Here is a 13,862-nt window from a genome sequence, read left to right on the forward strand (position 1 = left end):
CTGCAAGGACATCTGTAACGATGTCCATGCAGCCCTTGTTAAACGATAATCGGGCCGTGGAATAGGCCCAGTAAACAAGTGCCGATCTAGCAGATCAGCGCTCGTTTACAGTTATTATCGGGCCCCCATCGGCCTGTGTAATAACACCCTTAGGGCACTATTACATGGAGCGATAATCGCTCCGTGTAATAGAGACAACGGTTAGCCAATGACAATGATCATCGGCTGATTGTTGGTTTAGGTTTGGACCTAAAATCGTTGGGCGCCGACCGCATATCGGTACATTTAATAGCGATGCGCAGCTGACGATTCCACAAACACCTGACATCTTACTTCTCCCCACTCCCGGTCTTCTCTCCTGTGCTCCGCAGCTTCCCGATCCCGACAGGCCGCTCAGACGCAGCTTCCACCAAGACTGGAAGGTGCCGAGCACAGGAGAGAAGACCAGGAGAGGTAAGGTGTCAGGTGTTTGTGCAAGGGCTGCATGGACATCACTGACGATGTCCATGCAGCCCTTACTGCCAGATTAACGGGCCATCTAATAGGTCCAGTAAACGAGCACCGATCTAGCAGATCGGCGCCCGTTTACTAAAATGATCCGGTCGTAGTCGGCCCATGTAATAGGACTCTAATGTAAAAAGTCAGATGTCGTCATACTCAGAGAACCTAATGTGTATGGAAGTCCCATCATGGCAGGTGGAAAAGGAGGATTGACCATGCTGAGTTCTAATAATTCCAATCCTTTGTACTTGCAGGAAACAAATTTGCTATCATAAGTGTCTGGCAGCGGCTTATATCATTGCTCCCACTGGAATAATAATGGACGCTTGTATGTGCATAAATATGAGAAGCAGCTGTCATCAGAATGAGGGTTCAGTGGTCAGGCCCAGATACAGCACAGGTGTAGTTTCCCTTTTAGTCCATAGGAAAAAAATTGATGACTTTATCTGGTTTTGGCTACTCCACAGAATGAGAAACTAACTTAGGGGGAAGCCAATATAATAATGGTGGATACAATATAGACAGTGCAGAACACAGCAGCACCAGCAGTCATTACATCAGAAGAATACATTATTACAGGTGCACCACATTGTACCAGTATGTAATCTGCTGCCAGCAACAACGAAAGCTTCTTATGTTTCAATAAAAAAACACTCATATGTCATAATGTCCCCAATTGCAACCAAGAGTTCATTGTCATCCATATTTAAAGGGATTTCCAAACTAACAACACTCCAGAGGATAGAGATCACAAGAACAGGGGGTCCTGTGTTCCTGCCTGAGTGGGGCAGAGGTTGGGCTTGCATGCTGCTGCTCCATCCAAATCCATGGCCATGACCATAAGATGAATAGAGTAGGAGCATGGATCTCTACGACCTCCATTCAAACAGAGACCCCTGTTCCTCTGATCAGTGGTTGCACATCCACCCATTACTCATTCATCTCCTATGCCAATCCGTCCTATTGTTGCCAAAAGGTTCAGTAAGTTATAAGCACTAGATGCTGGGTGACAGAAGGGGCATCAAATAACAATTCTGCCTTGGCCAGGGAGCCAGGTAAGACGGCTTCTACTTAACAGCTATTTGTCCACAGAAATGACCAGAATAGGCTAATAAAATCTTATATATACCCATATTTAAAGTGCCTTTATCTCCTATGATGTATAAAACTCCTACCAGCACTTATATAGATGACCTTCACAACCAGGGGCAGAACTTTCCTGGGTTTATGTCATAACCATAAAAAAAATCATTATGAACTCCAGAAGTCACAGATGTCCTGATAATTTAGGTAATCCCTGTCACCAATCAATAGAGTTAATAGTAAGGGACCATGTGGTGCCTGACATTTTATTTCCCCAGTATAATAAACTGGATATCTGCACAAAAGGTCTCAAGTATTAAGCCTAGGAACAGAGATGCAGCTGAGCGTAACCTCAAAAATTAAGAAAGCGAAAACCGCATTATTAAGGCTGGGTTCACACTTGCCTTGGAGTCCCGTTCGGGGGGCAGCTCAGTCCCAGATTCCATTCATTTATATTATTATTGGGGCCATCTTCACACACTGTGAGAAAATGGGCCGTTGTTTGACATATTCATCCAGCTGATACTGAAGTATAGGCCAGATGAACATCATTTGATTTTAATTGGAATGTGGGCACATTCTGGTGTGCCCGCACTCTAATTTGCCATAGACCACAGTGTAAAGTATGTCCGGGAGCCGTACTTTACATTGTGTAGAAAAGGATCAGAGCGGCACTCTGTGTATGCAGGTGGTGCACAGGGAAAAGAATGTAGTCCCAATACAGTAATTCAGAGGAAAATCCCGGCACTCACCACTTTCATCTTCATGCGATTTTGTTCGGTTCCATAAACCATATCAGTGTAAACAGCAGAACGCGTTTCGGCCATTTGCCTTCATCAAATGGCAGTTGACGAAGGCAAATGGCCGAAACCCGATCTGCTGTTAACCACTGATATGGTTTATGGAACCGAAAAAAAAATTTCATGATGATGAAAGTGGTGAGGGCTGGGATTTTCCTCTGAAGTACTTTACATTGTGAGCACAGGCTATTTTGTACGGCCACTGTTCACCGAACTGCGGCCGTAAAAAACAGACCTGTCAATTATTTTGTGTGGCTGCAGAGAGCAACAGCCATAATATATACAGCGTGTATACACCACAGCCATTGTTCTATACACTTCATTGCAATCGAGTATTGTTAGTTAACGACGGCCGTTGTTCTACTAACAAATACAACTTGTGAACGTGGCCTAAGGCTGGGATTACACCCCAATGGGTTCTCAGAGTAGTGAATATGTGGAAAACTCCCAGACTGTATATATCCATAATCCCAATACTGTACAGTCATTAGTCATATGTAATCCCAAAAAAGTGTATTTCTAGCGTAATTTTTGTGAGTAATCTGACTTCCCATCTTCCTACCAGATTGCCATTACTACAAGTAGATTTCTGTATTGATTGAAATAGACCAAAGACTCTGAAATGTTCCACAGGTCAGAGGTCTCCATCATAATTGTGTTCTGGGACACCAGCATTTATAACTAGGCATTAGACTGGAAAGTTCTCATTATACAAGTAGAGAAGAGCACGGTTCCTCTTTTAGACCCGGTTTTCCATCTGTTAGCTTTTTCTTTTGATTTACGTTGATGTGGAATTGTAAATCTGTTCAGTGGCTCCAAAAAATCATTTGTCGGCCTCAAATGTGATGTGCTGTGATAGCTCTTCATTGAGTAGACTATGGGGTATCGCTTTATAAAACATACAAAGTATACGCCAATCATTTATACTGCTATAAATAGACTAATGAGTAATTACGGTAATTCTCATCCCCATCTCTATTTTACCGCTTATCCCTTTCAGTAACATTGTGTCCGATCTGTATTCCATGTGATTGCTTAGTGCCCTATGTGTTGTTGTGCGGATGACAATCTACATCTATATATATATATATAAATCTGCATATACCCCATGTATATTTCATTGCAGATTTCGATACGTATTCTTAGACTGTATAATCTCTATGCTGTGTGTGAACCCGGCCATCATCCTGATGATAATATAATCATGCTGCTACATACATAAAGTATTCCTCTCCGCTTGGCGCAAAGTATACAGTCATTATCTGATTATAAATTTACATTGAATAAATGTTAATGAATGTTTTAGAACAGTGTTTGCATGGAATGTGTATAGAACATATTAGAGAGTGAATTACAGGGGATATGTGAAAAGAGAGTATCTATTAAGTTCCCTAATAACATTATTGAAGTGGGGGTGCAGTTTCTTAGAACCCATGTGCCACTGCTGTGTATGCATGTATGTAGATTGTCACTGATATTATGTATATTTCAGGGTAACCTGTGGATAAAGGTGCTATACTGCATTTTGGTCACTAGATGTCTCTGTTTATTTTATATTGAGCACATGGTAAAGGATGCTGCAGGGGTTAAGTCCAAATCTGTGCCTACTTGAGAGGATATTTACCAGCTGTCTCCCTAGCTCTGGGCCTATCACAGCCCTGTAAAAGTTTCCCTCCAGTTCTACCCTATCGGGTGCCAGGTAGCTCAGAACCTGCTCCACCAATAAGAAAGCCCCAGCCCTAGCTTATAAGTCTGGTGGAGGGGGCCATGTGTCTAGATTAGATATGTTGTACATCTGTGATTCTTGTGACAAGAGCAGAACAAAGCATCATGAAGGTGTTCTTTCTAGGGCCTGGCCCTATGGCCAGTGCTAGAGGTAAATTAAGATCAGAACAGTTCCTGCTTATGTAAGTTCCTGAAAGCCAGGCCATGGCCTTCTTAAGCTATGGAAGGGTACCTATCATGGATCACACCTGTCCATGTTGTGAGAGGTTTGTCAAATTTTTGTTTGCTGACGTGTCCCGCTATTTTCCTACTCAGTTAATTTGAGGAGCTCACTCTGCCCAGTTGTGCAAACCTGGACCCGTATTACTGGACTTGCCACTCTGTGTACTTGGCCAGCATCAACAGATCAGTCATAGCCATGAGTATGGGTTATTCCTTTCATGTGAAGTTTATCGCAACTGTACCCAAGGATGTCAGAATCCCCCAAACAGAGCATAGTATGTAGATGGACAGGTTCCCTCCAGGAAGTATTATCTATTCCCAGTTTAAATGCTAACGCAGGGTTCTTTACAGAACCTCTTAAAGGAGAAGTCAGGTGAAATTTTTTATTAAAGTATTGTATTGCCCCCCAAGTTTATACAAATTATCAATATACACATGAAGTGTTTTTTTCCTGCACTACTGCATCAAGGCTTCACTTCCTGGATAAAATGTTGATGTCATGCCCCGACTCCCAGAGCTGTTCGGGCTGTGGCTGCTGGAGAGGATGATGGCGGGGGGACACAGAGGGACAGGAAGTGAAGGCTTGATGCAGAAGTAAGTGCAGGGAAAAAAGCAGTATATTGTAATAAGTGTATATCGGGGATTTGTATAACTTTTGGGGAGCAATACAATACTTTAATAAAAATTTTCGCCAGACTTCTCCTTTAAAGGGAAATTGCTGTCAAACACACCTTGTGAACACAGTCATTGGAAAAAGACTGTACTATATCTTTAAGAGACTGCAAAGTAAATACCAGGGTTACACCTTACACCAGGCTTAGCCCCGGCCACAATATTTTAATGCAATTCAACCACATTACGAGACCATAAAACACATATGCATGACTGCCTCTTCATTCACTGCTATAAGATTGATGGAAATTGATTAGAAATGCTTAACAGATCAGCGTATTACTTACATCATTGAGTTCATTCGTTCTCCTAATATGCAGGAGAATAGGATTCTTGCCACACCCCTCCCCCGCCCTCCAGCAGCTGTTGACTGCCTATATACAGCATGGATAAGTAACTTCCAATCAACAGCTGGTGGGCGGAGTTTTCTGCTTTTCATGAATAACAAAGACTCGGAGAACATCTCCAAATCAGTAGCACGGAACAATGTAAGTGATACTGTACATCATTCTGTTCAGTTTCTGTCTCTTCTTTATGCTATATAGGACAGCATAAACCTATTGACAGAGTCCCTTTTAGGTTCCAACCTGAGGGCCCGGTCACACCAATATGTGCACAGGTTAGTTGAGGCACCAAATGTGATTGCAGTGTGCATGGCAAACTCACAGAAAAAAAAATAAAAATTACAGATGGCGCTACGAACAGTTACTGTGGACTGTGTCAGAAGTAGATCAGGTTAGAAACCTTATGGACTCAGTATCACAGTCCACAGAGGGACCTTAATTTGAATGAATACTAACAAAAATTTCACGAGATGGGGAAAAAAAATTTGGTGTATTTACATAAGAATATAGTAGGCGTCTTCCTGAGATTATATGTGATGCTAATTACTATGGAGGAGCAATGACAACAAAAATCCAGCAATGAATCGCACACATATAATTAGGTTGGAAATGCGGCAAAACACTGATTATTTTAATGGAAAGATTTAAAGAGATCCCCCTGCCCCCGCCTTCATTGTGCTCGCACTGTAATTTTGGCCTCCACTACACTCTTTCTTCCATGTAGAAATGAGAGCACTTTATCGTCTCCTTCACATTTTGAAGTCTGGGACGGTTATTGTTAAGCTGCGGGTGAATTAGCTGCCAGTCACTAATACTTAGCGGTAATCTGCCAGCACGGGAATGCAAATGAAGACTTCTGTCAGCGGCAGCCGCTGAGTTTCAACATTTCTCATTTCCTTCAAACAACTCAATACAAAAAAAAAAAAAAAAAGCTTTAAGCTTCATCTCACGATCCGAGACAAAGCGAATCAAAGACTTTGAAAGAGATATTGGGTTGCTACCTATTTTATTCAAGGATTTACAAGACAGATTCTGTGTCTGCTAGATGGGTATCATGTCCGTTTAATTGTACACATATAATGAGGAGGATGCATTAGATTCTCTTTAAGCACCAAAACTTTTGCAACTCATTGAACATATCACTTGGTTTATGTCACCTTCAATGAGGGCAGCATAAACTAGTGACAAAAATGCTGGACAGATTGGTGTATTACTTATATCACTCTGTTTAGCCATTCTCCTAATATGCAGGAGAATGAGATTCTTGCCACACCCCTCCCCCACCCTCCAGCTGCTGATTGACAGCTGACTGCCTATACACAGCATGAATAGATAACTGCTAATCAGCAACTGGTGGGCGGAGTTTTCTGCTTCTGGTAGATATTGAGTACTGCTGGGCTCATGCACATAACGGAGAGGACTACTTATTGTCCATGTTATTGAGGAGGAGATCTCTGCATCAGCTGCACAGAACAATGATTCATCATTCTGTTCAGCTTCTCAGTCACTATTTTATGCTACCCTGAGATAGGACAGCATAAACCTACTGACAGTCTCTCTTTAATAGAGCTTATTATTAATATCCCATTATCCACATTACCGTCCCCAGGTTTTGTGTCCAGGCTGTCATTATAAAGCTGACCATATGCATAAGGGACCTTTTAGATGACCCAACATGGGTCTGTCTACAGAAGCAAATGAGCACTGATCAGCGAGATCGGCACGCGTTTGCATTCTTACACTGCTTATGATCTAGCATCCCGCTCTCCAGCTCTCCTGTCCCCCCGCTGTATTGTACCCCCTCAGCTCCACCAGCTGTTAATCATTCTGGAGGAAGCAGGGACCTAAAGATACAGCGGAGCAGGACGGGAGAGACGGAGAACAGGATGCCGGATCACGCAGCAGCACAAAAGTGAAGTATGAACTGTTTGTGATCTGGAAACTGACAGCACAGATACAGTATATGCAACAGATACACAGCACAGATACAGTATATGCATGTCTGTGCTGTCAGTTTCCCATAGTTTACACAGGAAGACGACCAGCCGATAACAATAAATTTTATAGCCCGCCAGAAAGATGCAATCAGCTGAGGATTGGGCATTTGCTGTCACTTCTACACTGGCTTACTACAACCCACTTCTAGAAGGTATTGCCATTTCATGAGAACTATACTGTATGTATTAAGTATTTACTAGAGAAGAGTGAACCTTGTGCACGTTCGGGTTCGTCCAAACCCAAGTGTGCAAAATTTGTGTAAAGCTGTATGCAGCCTTTAGGCTGCCTGGATACAGACATAGGCCATAGGCTGTCTCTAGGGCAGCATCAATCTTCGTCAGCCAGCGGTAATGAAATGCTGCATGCTCGGGTTTGGACTCGTCTCTACTATTTACAAAAATAGACATTTGAGCTGGGCCCCTTTAAGGAATAGGAATAATAGCTATAGCTGCTGGATACGCTCCTTTTAACCCCGAGAATGATCTAATAATAACCTGTATTGCTGGAAGGAGTTTTACACTCTCCCTGCTTGCGCTGCATGCTCTGATAATGATACGCTAAGGAAGAGAGATTTATGCAATCGGCTAATATATTCCTGAACGATACTTCAGAAGTGGAGCTGCTTCATGTCAGGTTTGGTTTATTTAAAATGCTGTGTTAATGTAAGGCTCTTTTCACACCATGTTATTTTCAAGCTATCTGCTGTATGTGTCGGGAAGACTCCTCGCACATACGTCAAAAGTACAGTATGAATGGGCCACCGGATGGATCCAAAAGAGTGTCCATTCTGGAGGCCTCGGTCTTCTGTGAATGGCGTTGCACAACAGCCACTGTTTTGTGTACACATCAAGGATTAATTTTCTGTATTTGCTCATCATGCGATCAGGCAGTGTGACACTGTTACATGGTGCATAACCATCAATCGCCGAGTAGGCCTAACCTTCAAGAGGTTATCTGGTATAGGGAGACTGTATTTAAATAGAACCATCACCCCTAGACATATGTGCTGCAACAGCTTTAGGCGGGGGATTGTCAAGAGTGCTGTGGGAGGGAGGGAGGCAGGGTGGGAGTACTGAAAAAAAGCAATGCATCCTGGGAGTTGTAGTACTGAGCAACTACTCAACCAGGAGGTACAACCATGAAATACAGAACTGGAGCAGACAGGTAAGCAATGCTTCATGCTTCTGCAGCATTTTTACATTTTGTTAGGCTGATGTTGGAGAACCCCTTTAATTATCACTAGATTTACTATTCAGCATAGGAGAGGGCTCTTGCTTTAGCCGAAGCTAAATGGTTGTGCAATGCCCTGAAATAATAACCTACATAGAAACCATTAGTAGGTTGTTTGTAGCCTCACAGTCTTTACTTCGCTGTGAGTTGTCTTTATAGCTGATGTCATTTGCAATGTAAATGATTTACTCTGATTTAATAGCACATAAAACAGGTGGGTTCCTGAAACAGCAGAGTATACTACACAAGCCGTCTCCGGCTGATTCTTCATGAATTCTCTCCTGATGGTAAATGAGACCATTATGATGAAAGGCGGCCGGCAGAATACAGTGCTAGCAAGGATCACAAAGAGATATGGCCCCCAACATTATATACATAGATGCAAAGACAGAACTGAGCGGCTAAGACTAAACCAGCAACCTGTTCATGTAACGCTAATCAGAAAGATAGCGTCTCCCTTCTCCTCCCATCAAATAATGTGGGAAATCAATGGATATGTGTTTGTATCTAAGAAAGTTGTATGAAACTATAACTTTTTTTCACCAAAATGTTTCAGACCAACCCCTAGAATAGCTGAAAGACATATATGACAGCTCTTATACTGCTACTAGCCATACACATGAGATGACTGTAGGCTAAACCCATCAATTTGAGTAGGACCCCTCGGTACTCAGACATTTTTTTTTTCTTTCAAATAAACTGGTTTCGGAAAGTTATATAGATTTGTAATTTACTTCCATTTAAAAATCTCAATTTTTTCCAGTACTTATCAGCTGCTTTATGTCCTGCAGGAAGTGGTGTATTATTTCTAATGTGACTCAGTGCTCTCTGCTGCCACCTCTGTACATGTCAGGAACTGTCCAGAGCAGGAGAGGTTTTCTATGGGCATTTGTAGCAGAGAGCACTGTGTCAGACTGAAAAGAAAACACCACTCCCTGCAGGACATACAGCAGCTGATAAGTAGTGGAAGATGAGATTTTTAAATAGAGGTCATTAACAAATCTGTATAACTTTCTGGCACTGATTTGAATTTTGAATTTTTTAGAGTACACCTTTAAGGGATGTATTACAGTATGTGTCCCATTTTATTTAAAAACTTCTTTGTTTTCAATAAAATGTAGAGCATAAACTTTTACATTCCTAATTATAATGCTAGAGATAAATGTGTCTATATGGCGGCATCTGTCTTTCCACTTACATTACGGAATAATGCTAATCCTTAATATTTATGAAGAACTAAACACCTAAATAACAGTAAAACTGTGAATGATGAAGTGAGATCTAATAAAAGTGTCCAGCCGCTACAGGAAATAAAAGCAATAACCACTGAGGCATGAGGGAAAAACCAGAGGGCCGCGCATTTTATCGTGCATTTGCAGACTTCAAGATGAAGCAAATTACATTTCTGTGCACTATGAATCCGGCAGCCTAAATTATGTAAAACATTGTAGATGACATTAGCCGTGAGCGGGCTTGTCATGTATAGTGCCGATACGTGGGAACACTTTAGCTTAATTAAAGCAGGCCCCTGTCTTCCTGTAATACATAACATATGACATAACGTGGCAGAAGCACCCGCGTAAGCGTAACATTGGTAAATTAATGTTCTGGCGTCAATGTATGAATAGTATGAATAAAGGATCCCCTTCTGCTGATGGCTTTTATTGGTCTAACTCTAGTCTCCAGCATTTAATCCATCTTTGGTTATATTGGATCAACTTCTTAGGGTACTATTACACAGAACAATAATCGACCGAATCGGCCCTATCGATTATCGTTCTGTGTAATAAATAAACGATCAGCCAATGACAACACTCACCGGTTGATCGATCATATAGGTTTGGACCTAAAATTGCCGGGCGACGATCACGCATCGCTACGTGAAACAGTGCGCGGCCGGCGGCTGACGATTTGCAAAGTGCATACATTACCTATTCATGGTCCAGGGCTCCTCCTGCTCTCTGCTTCTCCCTGGGTCTCACGAGCTGCAGCTTCAGAGTGGCCTGTCTTAGCTGGCAGGCCGCTCAGCCAATCAATGGCCGGGACCGCCGCGGCCAGGGATTGGCTGAGCGGCCTGTCAGCTAAGACAGGCCGCTCTGAAGCTGCAGAGCATGGGACCCGGGGAGAAGCGGACCGCAATAGGAGCCCTGGACCATGAATAGGTAATGCATGCTGTTTAAAGCAAGGGCTGCAAGGAGATCGGTAACAATGTCCATGCAGCCTTGGTTAAACGATTATCGAGCCATGAGCCATGAAATAGTAGTCATGCAAAATTTTATCAAAATGTCAGAACCCATTTGGCATGTCCCAAAAGGGTTTACTGACTAGGGGTGGATTCATACTGAGGAATTCTCGCGGATAATGTCTGCGGAATTCCGCTGTCTGTCTGCGCGCACGACCGCGCGCCTTTCCGCCGGCCCCGACATGTCACTTCTTTCGGCGGATAGCGGAATACACCGGCCCATAGAATGGTGTCTATGGGGCCGGTGGAAAGGCGGGCGGACAGACAGCGGAATTCCGTGGACATTTTCCACGAGAATTCCTCAGTATGAACCCACCCTAGTGCAGTAAATGAGCACTGATAGGTATCCCTCTGCTGGGATCCCCATTGATCAGTTGTAATCTGTGGGGGAAGAATAGCAGCAAGTGTTCAGACATCCTGCAGTGCCTCCACTGGGGACATAAAGCATTACACTATGCCTATGAAATCAATTGGTTATCCGAGTGACAGGACAGGTCAGGTCCTCCAGAGCAAGAGACGCTCTTTATAACTGCTCTACACTGTGACCCAGAGATGAGGATCCTGAACAAAGAAACCACTTTATTTATTAACTGAAAATTTATTTTCTTAACTGACAAACAACTTGTAAATGATATTGAGTTTAAAACTGTTTTTAAAATAAAGGGGAATACAGTATGTGGAGTTTTTGAGAAAAATGTTCAGTGACCAGCTGAGGTTGAATTCCAGGATGTACATTTGATCGGTTATATGACTTTTTGGATAAAATTATATAAAAAAAACAAAACAATAATAAAACTGACAGTAACATCATAGACAAAACAAAAAGATTGTGGATTGTATTTCTTCAATATGCATTTTCTCAAGACCCAGCCTGAAAATATTTTGGAATTTTTATTGAATGTGCAGATCCCATTGGGGAATGGACCAATATAAGGGATAGCATATGAGTGTATATCAAGGGATAGTAATGTCATTATAGTTTATTACAGTAAAGGGCAACAAGCAAATGTACAAATGTACTGGAGATCCAGGATTGTATAGGGACTATGGGAACTACTACAGGGAAATATTCCTGGCCAGGAAGAGACAACTGGTTTGTGGTACATTACAGAGTAATGGGCCCAGGGGTCTAAGAGTATAAAATAATACAACATATGCTGGCAACACTCTATATCAGGGATGGGGAACCTTTGGCCCTCCAGCTGTTGCAAAACTACAATTTCCATCATGACATGACAGTTGAAGCTTTAGCTTCAGCTGTTCAGGCATGATGGGAATTGTAGTTTTGCAACAGCTTGAGGGCCAAAGGTCCCCCATCCCTGCGATATGTAGTCATTATTGCTCCAGGTCCAGAGTTTTAAGCTATATGGGGAGATTTATCGGTAAGATTTTCTTTGTTGCCCATAACAATCATTTAGAGCTCGGCTTTAATTTTATGAGAAATAAAAGCTGAGCTCTGATTGGTTGCTTTGGGCAAAAAAGGCAATCTTCCTATAAGATAGCTTGACAAATCTCCCCTAGTGGTTATAGCTCTGGACCCAGACAAGTACTAACTTCATATAGAGTGTGGCCAGCACAAGTTTTATTATTGTATAAGCTTAGACCCCTGGGCCCACTACTCTGTACTGTATTACTATCATATCCCAGTCCTGTCCATACACATCCCCTTAGATCTTCACATGAAGTGTTGAGACTATGATAGGGTCACATTCACATGAATCATTATGCTCAAGTTTTTTGTGTTAAAGGAGAAGTCCTGCAACTAAAAATTTGTCAGCCGGCAGGGGGGAACATAATAAACAATCACTTCTCACCTCTCCCCGAGCCTTTGCAGCACTGTCTCAAGGTTACGGAAATTCTGCCAGGGATCTCCTTTGGCCGCAACACCACAACTGGGTTGATGGACTGCCCACTCAGCCAGTCAGTAACTGGGGTGGGACAACGCTGAAGTCACTGATTGGTTGAAGGGGCAATCCATCAACCAGGTTGGGTATTTTCCCCTGAATCACAAAAACATCAGAACTGGGGGGGGGGGGGGGGGGATGCCTGTGACACATGGTTTTACGGACCCAGGGAGAGGTAAGTTGTGATTAGGTTCCCCACAAATTTTTTAAATCGCCAGACTTCTCCTTTAACTTTTCATAACGATGAAGAGATCTATTATAACTTAATTTTTATTAATATTTTTATTCTGTTGATACAATGTGTGTGGACGCCACCTGGGTCCTATGTCATGCCAGGCATGCACATTTTCTGCTGGTTCAGATGAAAAAATAAATAAATGACATGCATTACATGGTCTAAATGACTATGTACCGTGCAGTCGCCCACACACAAAAGCAGTGCCCAACCACATGAGGCTGAAGGTGAATTGGATGGAACCTACATCTCCAATGTTAATAGACTATGAAGCAGTCAATCAATCTGAATAAAATGCACAGATCCCGAGCGGCCATTTCCACTGTCCCTATCTCCAGGACTTATTGAAGCCGAACACCTTCTTTTTTCTACAGAAGGTTCATACTGATTTTCTGAATGGTAGTAGTAGACCTGGAGTTTTTAACACTTAAAAGGAAGATAAGTAATAAAACAGCCATGGACTCATGCTGAGCAGACGAGGGGGAATCTTCCCAGATAATACAATGCATTACACAGTACCTTAGTGGTTCTGTAGATAAACTGCTCCTGGTTTCCAATGAGGTCCGTGGGTAATAACTACATAATGAGAAGGAAAGAGAAATCAGAACTTGCTTAGAAGACTCCTCAAGCCATTAATAAATACCACGGGTGATCGTTCTCAAAGGATGTTATTTAAGAATGAGAATTTTTATTAAGAAAATGCACTGAGATGGTTTTAATAGGCACCAGGGGTTTAGGCTTTAGGATCTTCTCCCATCACATCTTTTTTTTATAGCTATTAGCACCTTACTGTTTCTTAATGTAGAAATCCATTACGGCAGTGTAAAGCACATGATGCAAACAAGATTAAAACTGCAGATGCCCCAATCAAGTAGACTTCACAACATCGGATAAAGCGGCTTATTT

At 42.4% G+C, this 13,862-nt stretch overlaps 1 protein-coding gene across 1 annotated transcript in view; it reads right to left on the reverse strand.

The window, feature by feature from the left end:
- IQSEC1 (IQ motif and Sec7 domain ArfGEF 1) overlaps nucleotides 1–13,500 on the reverse strand; it is a 188,439-nt gene extending 174,939 nt beyond the window's left edge. Inside the window, exon 1 of the mRNA XM_069967118.1 lies at nucleotides 13,476–13,500. The gene's annotated coding sequence lies outside the window, so the exon portion shown is untranslated. The remainder of the gene's footprint in view (nucleotides 1–13,475) is intronic.
- Nucleotides 13,501–13,862: the final 362 nt, after the last annotated feature.

This window comes from Dendropsophus ebraccatus, chromosome 4 (genome assembly GCF_027789765.1).
Source record: "Dendropsophus ebraccatus isolate aDenEbr1 chromosome 4, aDenEbr1.pat, whole genome shotgun sequence".
NCBI classification, from domain to species: Eukaryota; Metazoa; Chordata; class Amphibia; order Anura; family Hylidae; genus Dendropsophus; species Dendropsophus ebraccatus.